Source organism: Myotis nattereri, assembly GCF_964212035.1.
Source record: "Myotis nattereri genome assembly, chromosome: 4".
In the NCBI taxonomy this organism is placed as follows: Eukaryota; Metazoa; Chordata; class Mammalia; order Chiroptera; family Vespertilionidae; genus Myotis; species Myotis nattereri.
Genome location: NC_138079.1, coordinates 97,671,574 through 97,695,627, shown reverse-complemented (window position 1 = coordinate 97,695,627; position 24,054 = coordinate 97,671,574). Strand labels below are relative to the sequence as shown.

At 45.8% G+C, this 24,054-nt stretch overlaps 1 protein-coding gene across 13 annotated transcripts in view; it reads left to right on the top strand.

The window, feature by feature from the left end:
• Positions 1 to 24,054, top strand: part of RBFOX1 (RNA binding fox-1 homolog 1) — a 2,169,222-nt gene that overhangs the window by 1,061,088 nt on the left and 1,084,080 nt on the right. The gene's annotated exons all lie outside the window — the stretch shown is intronic.

The following is a 24,054-nucleotide window of genomic DNA, read 5'->3' as shown; positions in this document are numbered from 1 at the left end:
GAGGAGAGAGAGAGAGAAAGAGAGAGAGAGAGAGAGAGAGAGAGAGAGAGAGAGAGAGAGATTTATCTTTTTTATTGCTATAATTGGCATAACATGAAATTAACCATTTTAAAATATACAGTTCAGTGGAATTTACTACGTCCACGTCCCACTACGTAGCCCCTCCCCATTTCTCCCTCCACCCGGACCCTGGCAACCACTGGGCATACTTCATAGACTTAGAAACTTGCTGGTATTTTTTTAAAAATATATTTTATTGATTTTTTTACAGCGAGGAAGGGAGAGGGATAGAGAGTTAGAAACATCGATGGGAGAGAAACATCGATCAACTGCCTCCTGCATACCCCCCACTGAGGATGTGCCCACAACCGAGGTACATGCCCTTGACCGGAATCAAACCCGGGACCCTTCAGTCCGCAGGCCGACGCTCTATCCACTGAGCCAAACCGGTCAGGGCCTTGCTGGTATTTTTAATTGTATTTTGTTTTAGTCTCTCTGTCTCTCTCAGAAGGAAAAACACAGGAAGGCAAGACAAGTACACAAGGAGATGGGATGATGGAGAGAAAGAGAGAGCGAGACAAATAGAAGAGGGAATGGAGACGGGGGCGGGGGCGGGGGGGAGAAGAGGGAGATCTGGAGCCTGGGAGAGAGAGAAGGAGAGAAGGAAGCTGAGCAGGAGGAGGAGGAGGAGGGAGGAGGAGTCTAGGAGTTAGAGAAAACCAGGTTGTGTTTTGAAGGAAAGACTCCCCCCTCCCACACACACATATACCCCAGAAAGACAGAGAGATTGAGACACCCACAGAGTGAGAATCAATTTGAAAGAGCTGTTCTGGAATTCTAAGTGTGCCTATCGTCTCCAAGCGGGTTAACAAAGGAGAATGGGTTAGGCCTGCTCCACCACAGGGAGGACTCTTCCTGCTGGCACAGGCAGTCGGCCAATCACAGGCTCCACCTCGCAGGGCTCACACTTCCCAGCCTCTGGGGCCCATTGTGATCCCGCGGTCTTTCCATGCACATCTGGACACCAATTCTCGGCCGTTGTTTCGGCTCTTCAATTTTTTCCTGTCTTACTAATTGTTTTTCTAGGATTCTTGCGCAGACGGTGGGGTGAAGTCCAGAGAGCCAGTTCCTAGGGATTAGCTCGCTGATACTGCATGCTCCGGGAGAGCTGGTGTCCTGTAGGGTCACACGGAACCTGGGGACAATGGGGAAAGAGACTTTCATATACATCTTTTTAAGTGTAGTGTTTCCATATTAAACCTTACAAAAGGAACGTCCGACTGCATTAATGGATGTTCCCTCACCCGTGGAATATGCTTCAGCTCCCTGGCTGGCTTCCCCAGGACCCAGGTGATAGAAGGCGACCCGAGTATTTCTTCATTAGCATCATCACTTACATGGACATTCTTGTCAAAGAGAACGCCAGGCTCTGGTCCATAGGAAACGGTTCGCACACAGCTGAAATATGTTCAGGGCGCTGGGGAGCTACTCCGAGCGCCAAGCACAGCCTCCTGTGGGAAGTTTGAAGCCATTCAGGTTGTGTTGAGAACTGAGACAGGCTGACCGACCGCCTACCCTTGTGGAAAAGCCAAGGGGAAAAAAAAAAAAGAGGCTTAGGTATGAACATGGAGTTCATTCATTTGCCTTGAATGGTCTCAAATTCTCTTAACACCTTAGTGGAGATAATGAAAAATGTTCAGGAGGGTGGAGCTGTGGAGCGGAGTATTTTTTGCAAACAATTTTCTTGCCAGTGTGATGTAGTAATTGAAGACACAGACCTGAGTGCGTGCTCCGGGGCCACCCTAGATCAGCTCTGTGACCTGGAGTGAGTTCCTGTCTGTGCCTCAATATTCTCACCTTGAAAATGGGGATAATATTGATAATGTCTAGGCTTGTTGTGAGGATTTCAGGAGGTAATGGATGAAAGTGCTCAGAAATGTGCTGGATGCAGAGTTAGTATTCAATATATGTGTTATTATCATTATTATTATTATTATTTCCCTGGAAGTTATCTCCTAAAATCTTCAATGAGAGCAATATTTAACCAAGCTGCAAACTTAAACATATGTGTGCACATATAGTTTCTTGATATAATAATTCCTTACTCTTTGTACTATAGGCATATTTTATGATTAAATACATTACTTATGCTCTCTGTGCCTCGGTTTTCTCCTCTGTAAAATGGAAGCAATTCTGGCACTTTATAGGATTGCTGTGATGATTTCAGGAGCTAACATCTAGAAGTGCTTAACACACACTTTACCATAAATTTGCTATTATTTTTTATAATCATCATTCTTAGAATTACTATGACCTGGGAGCTGTTCAGATCTGAAATCTATGATGAGAATAATATTAACTGGCTACATGAATAAAATATATGTGTACATATACATCATTCCTGGATATAACCATTTTTATTCTATATAATACAGGCTGTTCCATTTTTGCATCAGATCGACAATCTGAAGTCTGAATTAATTCAACACACAAATTAGGCTGCAATGGCTTATCGTAAGCAGAGATTTACTAGCTCTATCAAAATACCAGGTAGGAAGCGGTAAGGCTCTTCTTAGATCCCAGGGCACTTAGAACGTGACTGGGTTACGGGCACGCCTCCCACACAGCCGGTCTGGGTGCACACATTCCAGGAGGCGCACCTGCGCGTGCAGTTCACCTGGAAGACTCGGATGGCTTTCCTCCCAGGGTTTGACAGGTGTGCTTCTATTGGGGGATTAAGGAGCTTATTCAGTTATTAGTTATGAAATGTCGTCGCAGCCTCTAGATGGCCAATTGTGATTGGTACTGGAGTTTAAATATCATCAAGCGCGTTCCAAGTGTTTGCGATGTGTCTGTGGGGAGAGCTTTGGTGGAACGTTGGAGAGAAAGCCATGATGAAGGTGCCAAACTCGGGATCCTCCTCCCCCACAGCACTGGGTGGGATCCTGGCCTGGCTCCATGGTGGCCCCGCGGGGCCATCCCTTCCCTTCCTGCATAACGGAATTGTTGGGAAGTCACTACGCATATCTACTCCATGTCTGTTTCTCTACAGATTCCACCTGTAGGTCCTGGTATTTTCTCAAGAGCAATACAGGCAACTCTTAATTCATTAATTCATGGGTATGCAGTCATGTGTTTGCTCATGATTCCATAAGGATTATTTCAATGCCTCCCGTCCTAGTTAAGTGTCTCAGCATCTTGCTGGGTATGGAGCAATGAGTACAAGAATGAGACCTGCCGAAACCAGTTTGGCTCAGTGGATAGAGCGTCGGCCTGCGGACTGAAGGGTCCCACGTTCGATTCCGGTCAAGGGCATGTACCTGGGTTGTGGGCACATCCCCGGTGGGAGATGTGTAGGAGGCAGCTGATCGATGTTTCTAACTCTCTATCTCTCTCCCTTCCTCTCTGTAAAAAATCAATAAAATACATAAAAAAAGAATGATACCTGATCTTTGCTCTGTAGGAGCTCAAAATCTGTTAGGAGATATGGGTGTGAACAGGCAGTGGCCACACGCTATGATGACGAATGCCACCAATCAGGATTTGTACAAAGGGAGGTGGGATTAATGCTGTCAGAGCCAGAGAGCTTTTGAGATGCCCAGGAAGAGCTGTGAAGAAGGAAAGGAGCCCTAGCTGATCTGGCTTAGTGGATAGAGTGTTGGCCTGCGGACTGAAGGGTTCCAGGTTCGATTCCAATCGAGGGCACGTGCCTGGGTTGTGGGCTCGATCCCCAGTAGGGGTCGTGCAGGAGGCAACCGATCAATGATTCTCTCATCATTGATGTTTCTATCTCTCTCTCCCTCTCCCTTCCTCTCTGAAATCAATAAAAAAATATTTTTAAAAAAAAAGAAGGAAAGGAATTTTTCCAGGCAAGCCCAAAGGAGCAGCATGGGGGAAGAGACAAGGAGGGAAGATGTGGTGGGCAGAGGGAACAGTCACATGCAAAGGAAACAGAGGCAGGAGGTAGTGGGTTTGTTTGGGAGCTGACTCGTGGTGAGTGAGAGCAGATGTAAGGGGGAAGCAGACAGGTAGAAGGAAGACCACAGAGAAGACTGGACTTAGTGATAGAGGATCAATGAGAGCTTAGGTGTTTGCTTTAGAAAGGGCACTGTTTCTCCACTGCGGACGGTGTAGCAGATGGTGCAGAGCAGACACAGGGCGACTAGTTGGGAGGCTGCTGCAGGGTCCAGGTGGAGAAAGCTAGGGGTTTGAGTGAAGTTAAGGGGGGTGGGGTGTGTGGAGAGGTGTTTTTATATAAAGTTAGGAAGTAGAATGGAGCGCTCTATGGATATGAATGTTGTTCAGAGAATAAAAAATGATACCTGATTGTAGCATGGTGGGCCGGGTGGATGCTAGGTCACCTGACAAGAGATACAGAAAGGTAAGCCTTCCAAGGTTTGTGCACCATCTTGGAAGAGGAAGGGGAAAGAGTACCTTGGTGGCTGTCAGCATTTAGTCCAGAAAACACCATGAGGTGCTTCTCCGCAGGCAGCCTGGGCATCGCACTGGGCTTCTCACTGGGCCTCCTGTGAGTAGGGATCAGAGGTCAGGAGTCAGGGGTCAGGGGGCTGGAGGTGTTGAGAGGCGGCGTTTGAAGGGAGGTGAGTAGGAAGCTGAGGCCAGATGGTGAATGGGGGTGTGAGACCAGATGAGGCCTTTGCAGGTGTTGCAAAGACTTGGGCTGAGTGTGAGGGGAAGCCAAGCCTCACAGGCACGGGGCAGGCTAATCCAGCTTTTATCAGCAGAAGAGATGAGGGCCGAGAGAGAGACGGGAGTCAGGAAGAAGAAATTGAGAAGCTTTCTCTTTTTTTGCCTTTAGTATTATACTTTGTTTGAAGGGCAACCGCTGGGTCTTTTTGAAGTCACTCTCTCAGCTGTTACTACCAAGAGATACTGGACAACAGCTGCCATCTCCCCTCTCCCATCACCATTCTCGTGGGGCTCAGACATGACTGCCAGCTCATGGGACCGGAGCCCAGCCTGCGAGTGTAAAGAGCCTTGGTGCTCCGAGTTCCCATCTCTCCCGCACTAGTTTCCTGTGGCTGCTGACACAGATAGCACAAGCCCAGGGGCTACCGTAAGGCCATGCAAATGTATTATTTTAGGGCTCTGCAGATCAGTATCTGACATGAATCTCCTGGGGCTAAAATAGAGGTGTTAGCAGAGCTGCATTTCTTCCTGAGGCTCCAGGGACAATACATGTTCCTGCCTTTTCCAGGTTCTGCAGTCTCTCACTTTCCTTGGCTTACGGCCCCTTCCTCCTCCTCCAAGCGCATCACTCCAACCTCTGGTTCCATCATCGCAGCTCCCTTCTTTCTGACTGGACTTCTTCTAAGGACACCTGTGCCCACACCGCACCCACCTGGATAAGCCAGTGTAATCTCTCAAAGGCCTTAACTTAATCACAGCTTCGAAGACCCTTTTGCCATGCAAGGTGACATATTTGCAGGTTCTGGGATTAGGATGTGGATATTTGGTGATACCATTATTCTTCCCACCTCACCTCCAATGGCCAAAGCTTTCTTTTTTTTTAAATTTTGTTTTTTTGCTTAAAGTATTATGAAGAGTATTACATATGTCTCCTTTTTTATTGGCTTGGGTTCCTTACCTCCCTCCCTCTTGTCTGACAGTCAAGGCTGCTTCGCCTTCTTGTAAACAGACCTACCCATAATTTTGTCTCAAGTGCCTGACTCTCCCTTACACTCAGCTGAAAATCTCAAGACATGACCTGTGCATTAACCCATTTAACTTAATTAGCTGATGTAAGGTAATGCACATAGCTGAGTGCCTGGCACATTAGGAGCACCTACTAAAATAAAATCCCATCTATTCTTGGAGTCTATAAGTATAACTTGAATCCTGATTCTGCCACCCTGTTTGCGTGCTCCCTCTGGGTCTGCACCTTCTGTACATTTGATAAACACATCTTTCCATTGTTGATAAAATGTCCCACCAGACACAGAGGATGAGATGGGTTTCTTAATTCCCATTGCCTGTGTATCTTATAGTTTTAGAGAACATCTGCACGCATTATTACAATTAATTCTTCCCCTCCAACAACTGTAGCTGATGATGCTTCATTGGGCATTTACCAAGTTCAACAATGTGCAAGGCCACCCAGGAGATGAAATGCTAAAACATAAACCCAAGTGCTGCTTCCAAGGAGATTGTGAGTCCTGTTGGGGACATGGGCATACACAGACTCAGCTGCTCCATTGATTGGCACTCTGGGTAAATTGATGGCATTTGACATCATGTTCATGATGTCACTTTGGGCAATATCCATCCCACCCCCTTTACAGATATGGGGCCATTTACCCATTTCCAAGTGTTTTGCCTTCTCTTCTGTTACCTACAATTGCTTGTAAATCACTACATCAGAGTCTGCAGTCATAATATTTGAAGGATGTTATGGTGCCTAGAATATGATTGCTCTGGGTCCAGATTATTTCTTTAAATCAGAATAGGAGCTGGCATCTGTTGCGGCTGATGGTAGTCAAATAGTAGACAGGCTTATTGCAAATACACCATTTACCTAATTCCTATCTCACATAAATTTATGATTTATGACAGACCATGACTTCTCTTGCTCCATCGTCCCACCCTGAACTTCACTTCCTGTGTGACAGTTTCCATTTTCCTCTCTGTTGTTTGGAGGTCATTCTCTTGGGGATAATGTCAAAAGCAAAATAGAAATGGTTAACGCCTGCCTTCTCTCTTCCTCTGTAAACTCTGTTTCCCAGTGCTTTGGAGGGGCTCCTTTTAACTCCTTTTAACTCTCAGAAACACAAAGAGAACATGAAAATATGGCGAAAGCTTTAAAAAAGAAATAAGCACTTTCTCGTCTAGTTAAAAAGATAAATGTAAGCCAACAGAGTTCAGTAAATGTTATACCTGTATTAAGAGTGGTATTAACCATGGAAATGCCAGAGGTACCCTGATTAAAGTGGCCGTAGGTAGGAATGGCAATGTGTTGCCCTGCATTGCCAGTGAAATTATGTTTCATTTCTTCAGCCTTCTCTCTGCTGGAGTATTTATACCACCAGCATCTGTAAACACCCAAATGCCTGGAGGATGCAATCTATTCTGTTCACAGGCCTCAAGAAAACAGACGTTTCATTCCCTCATAGATGAGGTGGAATTGTGGTTATTATAAACCATGCTCTAAATAATTTTGCCAAGATCCTGCATATCTCTCCCCGCACCAACTAGTTAAGTTTTATTTCACAAATAGGTCCAATTTGAATATTATTTCTTTGGGGGGAACCATTGCCAGCTGCACACCCAGTTTCTTCTCAGCATTCACCATCATTGCAATCAATTAATTAATTACTTTTTCCCATCATTACTTCTATTAGACTGTAAGCTGCATGAGGAAAGACTTGATAACTCATACCCCCATCCAACCCGCCCCCCCTCTGCCCCATCCCAGACTGAGCACAGCCTCTGAAATAGAGTGGTAACTCAGTGGGTATTTGTTGGATGAATCAAAATCCACACAAACTCGCACATGCATATTGAACAGATTAGGGTAATGGGAAAGGTCAAGTGTGTTTAGGAAGTTCTCAGAGATGGTGGCATTTAAGCAAACTGATGACATGGGGTGGATTTATTATGAATTTTTTCACCAGTAGCTGGGCATCATCATACTTCAGTCCCGCAAGCCCAGAGTCAGAGGTTTCTATTTTTGAATTGCTATATATAGAGAGAAGAAACAGTCCTTTGGAATGTGGAGTTACTCTGTATTTTTGGCTCTTTGGCTATTTTCAAGGTTCTTCATCTGGACTTAAAAACCAAATTAATAGTCGATCATTTCCTCTCATCTCTTGCACAGACACTATTTTGGGAGGAGATACATCACCCAGGCCCGTCGGTGAATGGACAGGCTGTTTTCACTCCTGTAGCAGGAAGAATCGCCCGGAGCATCTACGCTCACACGCTCCAGTAATTCCCTACTGACCTGCATTGGCTTTCCTTAGTTTTATTAATTTAAACTAAATGAATTTTATTTTTTAAGAGTGTCTGGGCAGAACTACGCACGGAGAACGTACATCTGGGTCACGCATTTTGTGTGCAGCTTCAGAGCCCAAGCTGTCTTTTGGTTTTTGCTTAGTTATAGTTTTCCTCGGGCAATGCCCCAGCCCCTAATTTGATCCTTAATAATATTCCCAAACACACTGATGCTGCTTCAGCCATTTCTTAGGTTGCAGGAGGCCAAGTTCTCCTGGAGCCACAGGCCAGCCCTCTCCGCAGCTGGTATGTAAATAAGCCCCAGGACAAGACAGAAGCTGCCAGCCCCCTGACCTTGACTCTTGTATCAGGAAACAGTGGCTGTGTCTCATTCCTATGCCGTACACCCCAGAGAATACCAGGGTGCAGAGAGCTTGTGTTTATACTGATGTTTCATCAAAGACCATATCATTTGTGAATTTCATATCATGTCTCTGATAAACCCAAGTTGGAAAGACATAAAAAAGATGCCACAATCTCATAATCACTGGTTACCTAAATAGCTAGCATTTCATAAAAGCTGGACACTATGCCAAGTGCTTCCTAGGTATGATCGCAGTTTGATCCCGAGACTCACCTGTGTGAGATGTACTGCTGTTCCCATTTTAAAGACGAGGAGAGCGAGGCTCACAGAGGGGATTTAACTCAGTCAAGCCTCTCCGTGGATAAGCGGTGGAGTTGGCATTCATGACTAGGCAAGCAGACTCCCATGCTTTTCTTCACTACAGGCTACTGCCTCTCAGCGTCAGGGGCACAGCCAGATGTTGTGTGCAGGTTTGTAAGCCAATTCAGGGAAAGACTTTGGACTGTCCAGGTTTGACAGTGGACTGAGATCCTCAGGAGTTAATTACTTTCACTGGTGTAAGCAACCTCGGGACTTATCCTACATAATAAAGAGCTAACATGCTAATTAGACTAGACGGTGTGAACCACCACCGTCTGCCAGAACCACCTGCCGGAACTACCAGTGGGTGGGGGGGCGGGGATAGTGAGCCTGCACTGCCAAACTAGCTATGGCGGTCCCGGCGTGCGCCCCCCCCCCCTCCCCACAGAGGCAATGGGAGAGGGGGCTGCACCATCTGGTCCTGGCGCTGCACCTTCCACAGAGGCGTCTGCAGGGGAGCGGGCCTAAGCCACAGTCGGACATCCTTCTAGGGCACCCACGCTGCCAAAGGGATGTCTGGCTGCCAGCTTAGGCCCAATCCCCTGGGGAGTGGGCCTAATCTGGTAGGTAGACATCCCTCAAGAGCTCCCAGACTGCCAGAGGGCGCAGGCCAGGCTGAGGGACTCCCGAGTGCACACATTTTTGTGCACCGGGCCTCTAGTCATATATATCAGATTACTTACAATCCTCCTCCTGCTGTAATTTCTTGGAATGCTTGTGTTGCAGCTGGTGTTTAGTCCCATAGGAGGAGGTTAGAATCAAGAAGCAGATGTGCAGGCATTCCATAGAGACTTATCAAACACCGTGTAAGCACTCTTGGGTGTGAGCAATGCAGTGGCATCTGAGGCATGGACTCTGCCACCAAGAATCCCAAGCGTCATATGCATTTCTTATATGCTCAGCACTGCATCTGGAGTTCCTGGCATTGTGCATGGCACTTGGCTGGTTATCTCTCAATATCTGATGCTTCCTGCATCTGACCATGTGGCCAGTGGATAGCTATCATGAAGAGTATCTTCCTTTTGCATTTTCACTGCCCGTGGCTTCCAGTTCTGCACTCTTAGGAGTGTTTGAGTTTCTCCAGCATTGAGCAGTGTCCTGGAAACTGACCTCAGATGAAAAATAATCCAGCCATCTTTATAGGATAGCTCTGTTGTAAAAACCCACACACTCAAGGGCAGCTGGGTTCCACCCCAGTCCGCCGATACCTCCTACAGTCTGAAGGCTGCGGTCTCACTGAGGTCAGCTGCATTCTGGCAGGGGGATGAGACTACAGGACAGTAGGGGCAAATAGCACATCCGTCAGCCTTGATGAAAGATGCAAATGAAAACTGCTTTCATGAAGGTATAATCAAACACCAGCCACCCACGTTAATGTAGATTGTCAGGACAGCCAACCTCTCCTTCCCTGGGAGCTGACAGGCATGATTAACATGCTGTGAGCTCCGCAGAAATCACGATGGCTCTTACCTCAGGCCGTGACTCTGCTCAGGCCCCGATGAAATGCCTGGGCAAGTGATGGGATTGTGGAGAATGAGAGCCATCCACTGCCACCCTCCCCCCAGGCCTCTTTGGCTGGCCAGAGCATCCAGCCTGCAGTGCAGGAGGGGGAAGTTGTTGACTGGAGCTCAATGCAATACACTCTCCTGATTCCTTGACAAATTGTTTCCCCAAACCACTATTCTCTTGTGTGTGGCTCAGAAGTACTTTAAGTTGCTAAGCAACCCACATGCAGCTCTTGCCCACAATATTTTATAGATGTGTAAGCATGCTATTTGGGGTACATCCCAGCCTGGCCGTTTTCTGGGACCGTCCCTTCCCAAGCTTTTACCTTTCAATTTGCAAACACATCCACATGGACCAAGATGAACATCTGATTCAAGGGCAGCTCACATGTCCAGACCACTCGGCCAATCTGATTTCCCCTCAAAAAAGCCAATGAAAAGACAAGAATAATACTCAGGTCTTGATCCCAAACTGTGTAGACTTAGGACTCAGGTGCCATTTTCAAATGCATTCATGTTGATGAATATACAGAGAAAGTTAGTCTGCAGCATGAAACAGACTGGAGAGGAGAGAAGGGACACACAAGGCCCAGGGACTAGGAAAGATGGGGAGAGTAGCAGGCTTCTCATGACTAAAAGATAGCTGGGCTTCCCCTTGTTTGGAGTTTGTCCTGAGGATTTGCAGGGGGTAAGGGAGTGGAGGTCATGTACCTGGGAGTGGTTTATGTTGAGGCCTATGGCAATTGGGATGAGAAATTAGGAAAGGGAAGATATGCAGAGGGCAGTAAAGGGTAATAGGATCAAGGGGTTCGGGACATTAATGAGATTTGGACATATGTGCTAAAGAGCAGGATGGATGAGCTGGAAGAATAGAAGGTAATACTCAGAAAATGAGTTGCTTAAGATTTCAGAGCAGGTGAGAAAGTCAAAGATGGGTCCATGGAGTATATGACTGAGGTCGAATAGATGTTATCCAAATTAATGATGAGAAAGATATGGGCGGCTGGGATGTTGGGTGATGACCAGAGAAATGCTGGAGTGGAGGGCAGTCAGCCGGCTGCCAGTGTTGTCAAAGAGGCAGGTGACAGGTTGAGTGCACGGCAGCCATACATGGGGCAGGGTTAGTAAAGCTCCATGTCACCACTTTCAAGTGATCTGGGGTTTTGAAAGCGGAAGTGGAAGGGGTGTAAGTGGCATTGGGGAATGAATGGGATTCAGAAGTGCTGAGGGAACCAGCAGTCCCCGGCGTACACTGCGTCCCTGCTCAAGTCTCTCTCTCTCTGATTCTCTGCTTGTCAGCTTCATTTTCTCTTCTTTCTGACTGGCTGTCTTCACAGAACAGGGACACAGCCCGAGTTTTACATTCCATAGCTTCAGCCCTGGAGAGGGATGAACTAAAATCTCTCTGACCCCAATCCTCACTCTCCTGAATGAAGTGCATACCCTGGACTCAATCATACTAGTATATTACCAAAAGGTGACCTTCTGTGGGTGGGCTCCAGTTCTAGAAAGATACTGTGGGCTGACACATTCACATGTCTGCCAGCGTAACTTCCTAAAAATTGGCCAAGGAATGCACAGAATTGGTTCCAAAGCTCTTTAGCCCCTTTAGGAGAATTATATATGGAGCTCCAGGTGATGGAAATTATCAGTGCTGCCCAGCCCTGAACCATCTCGTTGGAAGGTTGGGGGACAGTGCTTGACTTAGTGGTAGCCTTTCTGAAGATTTCCTGCATGGCACTTTGGTGCTTAAAGGAGAAAGCATTCAAAAGGAGCATGCTTGAGTGAACGTGTTTCTGGGTAGAATGAATACACTTCGATCCTTCCTCTGGAAACCCCCTGAGCATATCCTCTCCTCAAGTGTGCAAAAGTCACTGAAAATGAGTCTTTTGTGGCATCAGTTTCCCTACCTTTGCTCTTTGAAATTCCCAACAACACAGTCTTTGTGTGCATGACGTACCTTCAAAAGCTGCCTCCCTTTCACTGATCCCACCTCACTCCAGGAGACAGGAGGAGATCTTCTGGCATCTTTAACAGAGGGATCCTCAGACTCTGGAATCTGATAAAAATGCACATTCTGAGCCCCAACCTCAGAGATTCTGATTCTGAAGTGAGCTCCAGGAATCAGTATTTGGAACAACAGTCTATAAATTCTACAGAACATCCTTTGGAAAATATTGCTTTAACATTTCATTAGAATGGAACTTGGCAACTAGTTCCTAGTCGCTGGATTTCCCCAGCATGTTGCCACCTGGTCTTCTCATAGAGGGGGTAAGCCATTGTGTATTCACATCAGTTTTAAAGCTGGAAGGTCTTTTTGGTCCCATGTTTTCCTTCCTTTTCTCCTACTTTCCCCCTCTTCTTTCTCCTCTCCTCCCTACTACCACAATCAGAGCAAAATCAAAATACACTTAAATGTTTCTTTCTTTAGAAAAAGGTTCCCTTTGCTGATCTTCCTATCCCCCCGTTCGGGCCAAGCATACCTCGTTTGGGAGGTTTTGCATTGTTTAACTTTTTCCTTCTGAAGCATTTATCCCCAGCAACTCTCTAGTGCACAAGGACCTTTCTGAAAACCTCTCAAGGATGTGAGCAGGAGCCTTAACAATGCTTGAAACGTCAAGTGCGCTCTGTGCCTTCTCTCGCACAAGCTGGGCATGTCCTCATGAGCTTAGGGCTGAGAGCCTCCAGGATGCACTTGTTACCAAGGACACAATCTTCATCAGTGACTTATAAAGCTAAAGTTATAAGGAAAAATATATTTATATTTACCCACTCACTCTTTAATTGGTTAACCATCTATACAGTCATCCATCCATCCATCCACCCACTCACCCATCCACTTTTTACCCATCTACCTATCAATCTATTGATCCATCCATCCATCCATCCACACATATATCTATCCATTAATTCAATTAGCATTTACTGAATGCCTATGTATGTTCCTAAAGTGGTTATTGAACAGTATTGACACTCAGGAAGGTCCTAGTGCAGTGGTGGAGACACATATGTAAACAGATCATGTATAAGGTAGTGCTCCGCAGTGTTAGAGATAACCACAGAGTATTGTGAGAAGTGAGTAAGATATTCTTCTCATTTATTGCATTCTCTTCAGTCTGTCCTCGTGTGGACCACAATTAAAATTAAGTGTTCATTTCTTTACTTAGTTTTGTCAGTTTCCTCCAGGCAGGCTGTAAAGTTCACAAGGGCAAGGATGGTATCTGTTTTATTCAATACTAGAGGCCCAGTGCACGGATTCGTGCAACAGTGGGGTCCCTCGGCCTGGCCTGTGGGGATCAGGCTGAAACCAGCTTTCCGACATCCCCTGAGGGGTCCCAGATTGCGAGAAGGCAGTTCTGGGGTGATGCACCCTGGAATTGGGCTCCCTCCTCTCTGGTTCCGGGTGTGTCACCTGACAACCCCAGCTGCCAAGTCACCGCAGCTCCGCAGCTCCTGCATTGAGTGCCTGCCCCCTGGTGGTCAGTGTGTGTCATAGCTACTGATCAGATAGTTGGTTGGTCGGATGGTCACTTAGGCTTTTATATATATATATATACATATATATATATAGATGCTTTCCCCAGTACTGGACATACTAGTAATGGTTGGCATGTTGCACACACTCATGGGCTCAGAAAGCTATGTCTTGGGCAGAAGGTACAATAAGAGGAAAATGTCAGAGGAAAAAGCCACAGAGAAGCAAAGACTCTATAGAGAGCCAAAAGTGGGACAAAAACTAATTTAGATTTGCTAGAGGGTAAAATGCAGGGTTCGGGCCAGCAGACCACTGAAAACAGTGGTGCCCACAGGACTTGAGGAGCTTTACAAGCATGGGAGTCGCGGGAAGGCTTGGAGGAGGGGAGTGGATGGCTGGGTTTTCATTTTCCATATGTTCCTCTGAAGGCTGAGTGGAGAGGGGATTCAGGGGAGATCTAAGCCAGGAGAGAAGTCAGGAAGCTGTTATACATATTCCATGCAGAAGATGATGAGATTCTGATGAGGTAGAAATGGAGCAGGAATGTGTGTGTGAATCAATCATGGTCAAGATTGCTGACTAAACGTGAGAGTGTGAGGGGCAGGGGAATGATTCAGGATAACTACCAGATTTCCAGCTTGGGGTGACAGGGTGGATGGGGTGCATCCACAGAAAAAGCTAAAAAGGGAAGATGAACCAGCGGAAATGATGACTTTGGTGTAGGAGTATATAGATTATCTTTCAGGGGCTTGTGGAATATTACATGGAGATATCTGGTCAACCATTGTTTTCATACATCTGAAGCTCAGGGGAAAGGTCTCCTTGGGTCAAAGCTATCGCAAGATCAACAGGATGGATGTGATTGAATCCATTATCATAGCCAATGCCAGTCAGAGAGAGCAGATAGAATGAGGTGAACAAAGGATTCTGGTAGGAAGCAGGGAAGCCCATTCTATCAGTTGTTTATTTTACCCTCTTTCCTTTGAGCTCTTTGCAAGGTAAGGCTCATTTGATTCATCATTCCCAGTACCTAATACAGCATCTTACACATAGTAGTTGCTTTAAAAATATTTGTGGCATATACAATGGATTTAAGATTTAAATGTAAGACTCAAAACTATAAAAATCCTAGAAGAAAACATAGGCAGTAAAATCTCGGCAATTTCTCTTAGCATTTTTTTTTTCTGACATATCTCCTTGGGAAAAGGAAAGAAAAGAAAAAATAATCAAGTGGGACTACATCAAAGGAAAAAAGGTTTTGCTCAACAAGGGAAACTGTCAACAAAATGAAAATACAACCTACTGCATGGAAGAAGATATTGGAAAATGATACATTCAACAAGGGATTAATATGCAAAATGCATAAAGAACTCAGACAACTCAATATAAAAGCAAACAAACAACCCAGTTAAAAAGTAGGCAAAGGACCTGAATAGACACTTATCCAAAGAGGCCAATAGACATATGAAAAGATGTTCAACTTCACTCATCATCAGAGAAATGCAAATTAAAATCACAAGGAGATATCACCTCACACCTGTCAGAATGTCTATCATCAATAAACCAACAAACAACAAATGTTGGCGAAGGTGTGGAGAAAAGGAAATCATAATGCACTTTTGATGGGTATGCAGATTGGTGCAGCCGCTGTGATGAACAGTGTGGGGGATCCTCAAAAAAATTTAAAAAAACGGAACTGCCTTATAGCCCAGTGATTCCTCTTCTGGGTATATATGTCTGAAGAAACCTAAAACACTAATTGAAAAGAATATATGCACCCCCATGGTCATTGAAACATTATTTATAATAGCTAAGATAGGGAAGCAACCAAAATAGCCATTAATAGACAAGTGTTTTAAAAAACAGTGGTACATATATACAATGGAATATTACTCTGTCATAAAAAAGGAAATCTTACCATTTGTGAGAGTATAGAGGGACCTAGAGGGTATTATGGTAAGTGAAATAATCCAGACAGAGAAAGACAAATACCATATTATTTCACTTATATGTGTAATCTAAAGTAAATGAACAAACACAATTCTAATAGACTTACAGATATAAAGAACATATTGTAGGAACATATATCTTTATAGATAAAAATAACATATTGCTGGGGAGTTGGGGGGAGCAGGGAAAATAAGGTGATGGGATGAAGAAGTGCTAATTCAGTTCAGCAGTTGAGTGTTGACCCAGGAACCAACAGATCACTGATTTGATTCCCAGTTAGGGCATATGCTTGGGTTTCGGGCTTGATCCCCAGTGTGGGTCATGCAGGAGGCAGCCAATCATGATTTCCTCTCATCATTGGGGTTTGCATCTCCCTCTACCTCTTCCTTCCTCTCTGAAATCAATAAAAATATATTTTAAAAAGGAGGTATTGCCCTGACTGGTTTGGCTCAGTGGATAGAGCGTCAGCCTGTGGACTGAAAGGTCCCAGGTTCAATTCCGGTCAAGGGCATGTACCTTGGTGGCGGGCACATCCCCAGTGGGGGGTGTGCAGGAGGCAGCCAATCGATGTTTCTCTCTCATCGATATTTCTAGTTCTCTATTCTTCTCCCTTCCTCTCTGTAAAAAATCAATAAAATATATTTTTTTTTAAAAAAAGGAGGTATTAACTGGTAGCTAAAAATTAGGCATTGGATGTAAAGTATAGCATAGGGAACATAGTCAACAATCGTATCTAATAAAAGAGAAACATGGTAATTAGCGTACGACCGCTACCCTTCCCATTAGCTAATCAGGGAAATATGCAAATTAACTGCCAGCCAAGATGGCGGCCAGCAGTCAGGCAGCTGGAAGCAAACATGAGGCTGGCTTGCTTCAGTGACGGAGGACTCCAACATTCCCCGACTGCCGCTGCCGGCCTCTGAGCTGCAACTCTAAGCAACTATGTTACAAATATAGAAGCTAAACAAAACCCCAGAAACCTGCTTTAGTCTCGGGCTTCAGCCAGCAGGATCGCAACATCGTTTCAAATACAGAAGGTAAACAAAGGCCAGAAACCTGCTTTCAGCAGCGGAGACCTAAGAGCTGGAGCCTCAGAGCTAAAGCTGGCCCAGAATAAAAAAAAAAGAAAAAGATAAAATGGAGCGGTTGGAAGCTTCAGTCACCTGCCAGCCTGAAAACAGCCCTCAGCCCCTCACCCAGACTGGCCAGGCACCCCAGTGGGGACCCCCACCCTGAAGGGTGTGTGACCAGCTGCAAACAGCCATCATCCCCTCATCCAGGCTGGCCAGGCACCCCAGTGGGGACCCCCACCCTGATCCAGGACACCCTTCAGGGCAAACCAGCCAGCCCCCACCCGTGCACCAGGCCTCTATCCTATATGGTAAAAGGGTAATATGTCTCCCAACACCCGGATCAGTGTGACAGGGGGCAGTGCCCAAACCCCCTGATCGCCCTGCGGCTATGTGTGTGACAGGGGGCGGGGCCACAACCTCCCTATCTGCCCTGCTCTGTTTGTGACAGGGGAAGGCGCCCCAACCCACTGATCAGCCCTGCTCTGTGCCTGATAGGGGGGAGCTCCCCAACCCCCTGATTGCCCTGCGGCTCTGTGTGTGACAGGCTGCGGTGCCCCCCCCGCCCCACGGGCCCTGCTCTGTGTGTGATGGGGTAGAGCCATAACCTCCCCATCGGCCCTGCCCTGAGTGTGACAGGGTGCGGCGCCCCAAACCCCTGATCCGCCCTGCTCTGTGTGTGACAGGGGGTGGTGCCCCAACTCCCCTATCAGCCCTACTCTGTGAGTGACAGGGCGGAGCTCCCCAACCCCCTGATCGGCCCTGCTCTGTGCGTGACAGGGTACGGAGCCCCAACCCCCCTGATGGGCCCTGCTCTGTGAGTGATAGGGGGCAGCGCCCCAACCCCCTGATTGGCCCTGCTCTGTGCATGATAGGGGGTGGCGCCACAACCTCCCCATGGACACTGCCTTGAGTGTGACAGGGGACAGTGCCCCAACCCCCCAATCAGCCCTACCCTGAGCGTGACTGAGGGTGGCATCGCAACCTCCCGATCCTCCCTGCTCTGTGCATGCCTGGGGCGGCGCCCCAACTCCCCAATCGGCCCTGCTCTGAGCCTGACCAGGGGCTGCACCTAGGGATTGGGCCTGCCCTCTGCCACCTGGGAGCAGGCCTAAGCCAGCAGGTTATCTCCCGAGGGGTCCCAGACTGTGCGAGGGCACCGGCCGGGCTGAGGGATCCCCCCTTCCCCCCGAGTGCACAAATTTTTGTGCACCAGGCCTCTAGTATTGTAATAACTATGTATGATGCTAGGTGGACACTTGAATTTTCAGTGGGAACACTTTGCAATCTATATGCATGTCTATTCTCTGTGCTTTAAAATAACACCATGTACAGAAAATTTTGGCAATTAAAAAAATAAAACAACAGGAAGACACACAAAACAATATATTGGTAATTTCTGGACTATTGGTCAACATTTTAAAGATTCTCAATTGCATCACTTTAAAGAGGTAAGGAATTTGATTTAAATCTTACTGTTTTCATAAAATAATAGATTTTAATCTTTAAAAAATGTAATGCAAGAGGAACCTCAGTGACATAAAAGGGATAAAGGTTTTGCAATACTGACTTTATTCTACAAATATGTATTAATGCCTTCTCGGTTCCAGTGGTGAATGAGTCACACTGAGGGGACAGAGCCGGGAGGGAATGATGGCCAAATACTTGAAGTTAGTGAGCTCAAGTCTTAGTTTTCTTATCTGTAAAATGGGAGTAAAACCATCTAGTTTTTTTCAGCATTATTATGTTAGCATCACTCGTCTCGTCAATTATATTTACCATGCATAGTTATATCTACTACATACACTGTTCAAAATAATGATATTGATTTAAAGCCTGGAATATAGGAAGAGATGTAAGAAAACCAAAGAGGCAGATATCATAATGGACTTGTGATGACATTACCTGTGCTACTAGGAGCATGGCGCATGCTAGAAAGGAGATTAAGGAGAGTTCAAAGTGTTCTGATTTCCCAAATCATTGCCAACCCGGTAGGCAAACAGCTCCTGTCTAGAATACTAACGAGAAAGCTTGTGTGTGTGTTTTTCTCCTCTTTTTTTTTTTCCAGGAGTGAAAAATGTATTTTCACTCTTTGTCATTGTAATTAAATCAAGTCTAGGGAAACATAAAACATGAGACACATTTCTCTTTACCAGGAAATCGTAGAAGCCCGCACACCAGATTGCAAACTGTTAAAACTCATTCATTAAAAGTTCATGGTCTGTTGGACTTCTTTTCCTTCAAGCATTGCATTATGTACATTTCCTACGTATGTTTATGTGACAGATTGCCTCACAGATTTCTCGTACAGTAGAGATACAGAGTGCGCCAGAAAGGCCGTTGGAACCTGTGGCCATACGTGAAATGGATTTGGAAATGCCGTCTTGCTATCTGGTGGATAATTTAGTAATAATGGCCTAACAGATCCCGCAAGACCAACAATTATATACCTGTTTGCAGTTAATTGGACTGTGCAGAAATGGGAGTTGTATGAATTATATGTTATGAGGATTTGGTAGGCGTTGAATGACTGACAGCGCGTGCTGATACCTGGTATTGACTTTCAATCATCTTAATGTGCTGTTGCCAGAACCCGTGGCTGAGGGTGTCCATCAGGGAAGAAGTGCCCATTCTGAGACCATGTGCTAATTCTGCATGGAGCTATACAAATGTGCACACGTAGGTTATATCTCTACATGCATGGACATATCACATTTACTTACACCCCAAGTTTGCTAACACCAAGTGCTAACAAATTTAGAATTCATAATCCTGATTTCTAAACCAGCTTTTATGCCATACCAAAGCCTCTTGAGAGTTATGGCAGGGCTTTTATTTTTAGCAGTTGGTGAATTAAACCTTTTATTCATCATTCTGAAAGATGATGGTAGAAGAGAGAACATCCGTTCTTTTTCATTTCAAGAAGGGAAAAGGCAGCCATCCAATCACAGAGTGAAGCCATTGCTACCACTTGTTCAGGAGAATGGCCTTGGGCTTTTTTGTCACCTCCATCAGTTCATTGGTTACCTATGTTACACTAACAAAATGTTACTGGTAAGAGGGGCTCTCTCTCTCTCTCTTTCTTTACTCCTCTCTGTCCCTCCACCTTCTCCATCTTCTCTCTCTCTCTCTCTCTCTCTCTCTCTCTCTCTCTCTCTCTCTCTCTCTCTCTTCACACACACACACACACACACACACACACACACACACACACACATTTAAGCATAGTTGTTGGAGGAGTGTTGTGTTCTGGTTTCAAAGAAATTTCACTTAATTCAATACATTTTCTTTGAAGAGTTCATGTGTGTGTTTTTTTCCACAAGGAAAGTCTGATCATGGTTTCTCATCCCTGGCACTTTTGGCATCTTAGGCGCAGTGATGTAGTACTGGGCTGGGGTATTCCTGGGCATCATACAATGTTTACCAGCACTCCTGGGCTTTACCTAGCACTCTACTGCTCTGGTTGTGACAGCCAAGTGCCACCTGGAGGACAGAAAATAACTCCTACTTGAAAGCCTCTGTTGTATACGTGTAGAGCCATTATTTAGGTTATTGACTGAAAACAATTTTAAACATATGTATTTAGCTCTGCTTAATCCTTCAGTAGTTTTTGTGGCTTTAGTCTGCTCATCCTATTAAATGTCTGCCAAGTGCAAAGTACATTAGTAGCCTCTAATTTTTGTGCTGTCTATGTAACATATTCCATTTTGTGTTGAGGAAAAGCAGCCATTTACAGCCATCTTAAATTTAATAATGATTTAAATAAGGACAGAGCCCTGACCGGTGTGGCTCAGTGCCTAGAGCGTTGGCCTGCAGACTGAAGGGTCCGGGTTCGATTCCGGTCAAGGGCATGTACCTTGGTTGCGGGCACATCCCCAGTGGGGGGTGTGCAGGAGGCAGCTGATCAATGTTTCTGTCTCATCGATGTTTCTAACTCTCTATCCCTCTCCCTTCCTCTCTGTGAAAAATCAATAAAATATATATTTAAAAAAAATATAAATAAATAAATAAATAAATAAGAACAGAATGAAGGCATACTTTTTTTTCTTAATCCTCACCTGAGGACATGGAGAGGGAGGGAGGGAGGGAGGGAGGGAGAGAGAGAGAGAGAGAGAGAGAGAGAGAGAGAGAGAGAGAGAGAAACATCCATCCATGTGAGAGTGAAACATCGATTGATTGATTGATCAGTTGCCTCCTACTGATGCCTACTGTTGATTAAGCCCACACCCAGGCATGTGTCCTGACTGGGAATTGAACCAGCAACCATCAGGTGCATGGGACGACACCACTATGGCCAGGCAAGGCATACATTATAAACTAATTTCCCAGCTGTGTGAATGGTTTTGTATGACACTACATTGAGAGAGAAGGTAAGAGCATCACTGTGAGAGAAAGATGTAAAGTTCTCTGTCCTGTCTGTCACTGCCGATGTGGCAGGAATGGTCGAGGTCTGGAATCAGAGGTGTGAAGCTTTCTTACAACTCCTCAAAAAACAAAGGGCTTTGGAAGAGGTCAAGTGCAGCCTATGGAATACAACAGCTTCACTAGATGGCTCTACCTTGAAGTCTCAGAATTAAAGTATTCTGTCACCAACTCATTCATAAAGGAGCCATGCCCCTTCCTCATGCCTACCCCTTCTGAGGATGCTTCCAAGCCCCGCCGTAACAATTATTCTGCACACATTTCTGTGGTCTTGTTTTGGGTAGAACCTTCTGGGGCGTGAATTTCCTTAGAAGGCAGGTATCTGATTAGGTGCTGCCAAAGGCTCTGTGTAAACATTTGTCTCCTGTGGGTGGCGGCTAAGAGCAGAGCGGTTTCCTTTTCCTGCAAACAGCTGCTTGCATTCAGAGGGCTGAATTTGGGAACCTAGCCTCCTCCCACTGCACACAGCGCCTCAGGATGCCCGCTGGTATGTGTAAAGAGTAGGATCAAGAGGAAAAGTCATTCTGTCTTCTGGTGTTTAGCGTTAACACTGGGTTAAATTTCTAATGCCTTTCATGTTCTTTAAATTCAGGCAAACAGGAAAGAAAGGATGCATGGTGGTCTCTATGTCTCAAGCTACGTAATGTAGTATCCTATCAGGTTCTTGCTGATGAAGGCGGCTTGGCCTCACTGCCCCTGAATCAGTAAGAAGGTGAGTATGGGAAGCAGAACTTAGGGAGGATTTCCAGGAGGATGTGTTTTCCATCCATACCTCCAGCTACTATGAAAGCAGACACTGGGGATGCCAGGTCAGCAGAGAGGTGCCCGTGGCCTGGATTGCTTTAGTTCCTTCCTAGAATTGCTTTGATTCGATCGCAGTTTGGGGTGAGACCAGGAGCCCGTATCCAAGGACATGGCAAGAAGCAGAAATGTCCTCTGTGCCTCTGTGCGGAGGTGTCCTGGGTATTACATTTCAGGTCGTCTGCACAGTGGCTACAAATGCAGACGTTGCTGTGATATCAGACGGCCTGGGTCCAAGTCCCGGCTCTATTTCTCAGCTAGAACATTTCTCTTGAATCCTGTCTGCATCATTTTTCTTCCCTGGAATATGAGGGATAGAATGGTGAGTGCCTGCACCACGGAGGGGTGAGGGTCCCGTCACACGCAGCAGTGTCGTCAGGGGAGGCAGAATAGCCACTGCCACGCTTGTTACATGGCAACACTGCCTTCTGCTTCCACCTTGAGGAATGACTATGATAAAGTTAAGTCATTGCTTTATTTTCATCATATAGGCACTTGGCATTATGTACATTAATTATAAAATCCCCCTCCATGTTGACTGGTAGGAAAATCCGGACAGACTGGCGCTCTCAGAGCAAACCGAGAGGGCTTTGTGCTTTATGTGTTAGTATTAACTTCAATTCCTGGAGCCCTTTTATCAACTATTAACTAGACAAATAAATCTATTTTGTCTTGCTGTATTGTGTTTGTCAATATAAGCCAATCTAATCTTTCCTGGACCCAAGGAAACAGGGGAATGAGTCACAAATGGATCTAGAAATAAATGTAACCCCCGAAATATCGACCTGGTCTTATTCTTTATATCCCCTAAGCAACAGGGGCCACCAACTCAAATATCCAAGCAGACAGTGTCAACGAGAAACATGGGCCCAGTTTAAAACAATGGAGATTGTGGGAACTGTTGTAAAGAGAGCGGATATTTTCCATTCTCCTATGATACTCCTCTTGCCATATGTCATCACCATTGAATATCCAAATGACTTCCATGCCCACCCTTTGTTTATCACGCTCAACTCTTCAAATTCAACACAGTGCTCTGTCAACTCAGGTTTGCATCTGCGAGTTTTGCTAAAACTCTACCTATTGTTATTTTATTTGAAGCAAAGGAATGTGTATGAAGTGGCCTAAACTAGATATGTCGTGCAAAGCCTTTTGTGGATGTGAGATGATAAAATAGCTAAAGGTTATGGTGATTATCAACATTAACGCTAAACAGAGCTCACGCGTATGGAGCATTAGTTAGGTGCTGCTGCGTGATTTGATGAATTTTTCATAGCTAGATACTGTTATCAGCGGGATTAGGGAGACACAGGGAGACAGAGTAACTGCCCGGGGCCAACGACCATTTGCATAGTGCTCCTGCCTTTTAGCATCTGGACATGACGGATTCCCCATGAGGCTGCTGTTCTTTTCTGCAGATGTGACCACCTTCACCTGGAAAGATTTCCTGACTGTCTTTATTAGGTACTTCCTGATCAGCTTCCAAGATCCGGCTCTCTGGTGTCACCTGCCTTGGAAACCTCCCTGCCCACCCCAGTTAGGTTATGCGCCCTCCTGCGTTCCTCACCCCAGCACCGCAGACAGGACACGGGCACACTGTGCTGCAGCCTTGGCCTGCAGTGCCCTTTCTGCCACCTTTCCCTGCCTCCAGCACCTTATTTTGTAGGTGACAGCTGTTGGGGGCCAGGGGAGACCCTCTGGGAAGCCACCATCAGGGACCTAGAAATTACCAAACGATGCTCAAGGCAAACCTTAGCTAAGGGGCTGACATTTAGCCTCCACAGGTGAATTGCTTGAATGTGGATTCTGCTTCTTATCGCATGAGCTGTGTGCTCTTGGGTCAGTTATCCACCTCCCTGTGCCCCAGTTTTCACATCCATGAAACCAAGAAAATGATTATGTCCACTCCATGGGGTTACTGAATGGGCATGGGATGAAGATTGTAAAGCTCTTAGAGTTTCACACATAGAAGATGCCCATTACTAGTAAATGTCAGTTACTAATCTCCATGATTATTGTAATGGTTAGTAATGTTCAATGTGCTTTACAGGGAAACACCCCAGTCAATTAAATGGTCATTTATTTCTTTCTATTTGCTCCTCTCATTCCAAGGCTGTGCTTTTACTGCACACCTACTCTAAGTGGGACATGGAGTAG